Consider the following 2,246-nt stretch of genomic DNA (forward strand, 5'->3'; position numbering starts at 1 on the left):
CTCAATGAGGATGCTGTGGGCGGCCGTGCCGTGCTCCGGTCGNCGGTAGGTTTCCGCCTTTGCACGAGGACCGAGTTTGTCCTGCTGGCTGGGTGGGATGCGGACGTAGGCCAGGCAGCTGAAGGTGTGGCGGTGGCTGATGTCGGGGGGGGACGCCGTGATAAGCTGCCCACAGTGTGGCCTCCCGGCCCTGAGAGGGGGAAACATTGCGCAGGAGGTTGGTGTAGAGCACAGCCTCCGGCCTGTAGCTGCCCGGGAGTGCTGCGTCGTGCAGCATCGTCCGCACACGGCCGAGGAGCATGTGGTTGAGTCACTCCACCATCCGTTCTGCTCCGGGGTGTATGATGCCGAGTGGGTGTGCACGGTGCCGTGCTGGCGCAGCCACTGCCGCAGTTGCTCGGTGATGTACTCACCGTGTTTGTCGCTGTGCAGCATGTGCACCCGTGCATGGTTCAGGTGGTGGGCCTCCAGCTGCGTCACCATGTCCTGCAGCACTTCACCCACTTGGCCTTTGCTTGCCAGCGTGCGGACGGCGGACAGACTGGTGGCACCGTCCAGCAGCATCAGCAAGTAGTGTGTGCCCCCTCGGCCCATGGTCGGCATGGGCCCGCACAGGTCAGAGTGTATGACCTCCAGTGCGTGCTGCGGCCGGTTGCTGCGGCTGGGATGGGCGGTTACGGTGGCTTTCATGGTGACACAGGCCTCGCAGACGGTCTCCGCCGCCTGGCGTAGTGCTGCTGGAGTGACCTGTGGTCCCTGCACCAGCTACTTGCTGATCAGCTGCTCCAGCACGCGGTAACCGAGGTGACCGTACTGGCGGTGCAGGCGCTGTGCTGCCGCTAGTTTGGCGACTGAGCATTCGGCGGCCCCGGGGCTGCCGTTGCCTGGTTGCCCTTTGCCGTTGCTGTCACCGTCCGGCTGGCCTCCACCGGTGTGGCTGCCGGCGGTGCTGCCGCCACGGGCGCTGGGGACAGCGGCGGCACTTCCGCCAGCACTTCTAACTGCGGCCTGGCCCCCACCGGCTCTGTCGCCCACGGTGCCGAGGGCATTGACGGTGACGTCGGTCGGCGCCTGCAGGTCCACGTCCATGCGTAGTGCCCACACGCATTCCATGCAGTGATAGCCGGGCTGTTGTGAGGGAGGCCGATGCATGAGAACCAGCAGCCCGTCTTGTCCGTGCTGAATGTGCCTATGCAGCTGCGTGTCACGAGAAGGTTGACAGATGTTAGGATGAGGCCCGAGCTGGGGACGTGCAGCATGTTGTGCAGCCGGACATTGTGTCCATCACGTGTACACAGGTGCAGCTGCACTGTTCCCATGACATCGGCCAGCTGGTTGTTGCCCCACTCGATCAGCCGTGGCGCGCCGGCGGGGACGTGGTTGTGCAGCAGGGAGTGGTCACCCGTGAGGTGGTACGGTGAGCCTGAGTCGAGGATGACTCGTGAGCTGCTGCCACTGCCGTCGATGACCAGCACTGTGGCACGGCTCTGGCGTGAGCTGCTTCCGCTGCTCCCCGAGCCGCTGCAGTGTCGCCGCCGTTGCGGTGGCTGTTGCCGCATCAAGCACGGCCGCGTTCACGTGTTCCGTTGGCCCCGCTGTTACCGCCATTGCTGCTGCCAGTGTCCCTGCCGCCGCCGTCACAGTGGCGGTTGCGGCTGCCTCAACTGATGTTGCCGGCGGCGTGCAGCTGCTCGAATGCGTTGCTGTGGTGAAGGCCGACGGACTCGTCCGCCTGCTTAACGGGGCACTCGCAAATGTAGTAACCAGGCTGTCCGCAGTAGCGGCAGGTGTCGCCGGCCCCCACGGCGCCTGCAGCACTGGCGGTGCTGCCGACTCCACTGGTGGCACGGCCAGGGCCGACAGCTCCCACCAGGCTGGTCTTGCTTGCTTGGGTCTTGAGGTTGTTGTCCTTCTCCCGCAGCATGAGCACGAGCTGTGGGGTCGTTAAGTTGGGCTGATACATCGTGAACTCGATGGTAATGGCGTACTGTGGAGGCAGGCCATGGAGAATGGCGTGGCGCACTGTGCTCTCGTCCCACTGGCCGCCGGCCACAATTATATCGCTACGGAGCTGCTCTGCCCGCTAAATGAAGTCAGCGGTTGTCTCCCCATCGCGCATGTTCAGCTGCATCTGCGGCTCAACCAGGCTCAGCCGGGCCTGGGATGCAGAACGGAACTGTTGCTGTAAGAGCTGCATGGCGGCGAGACCGGTTGGGCAATTCATGAGCAACTGCTTGATGGGCAGT

This window comes from Volvox carteri, assembly GCF_000143455.1.
Source record: "Volvox carteri f. nagariensis unplaced genomic scaffold VOLCAscaffold_29, whole genome shotgun sequence".
In the NCBI taxonomy this organism is placed as follows: Eukaryota; Viridiplantae; Chlorophyta; class Chlorophyceae; order Chlamydomonadales; family Volvocaceae; genus Volvox; species Volvox carteri.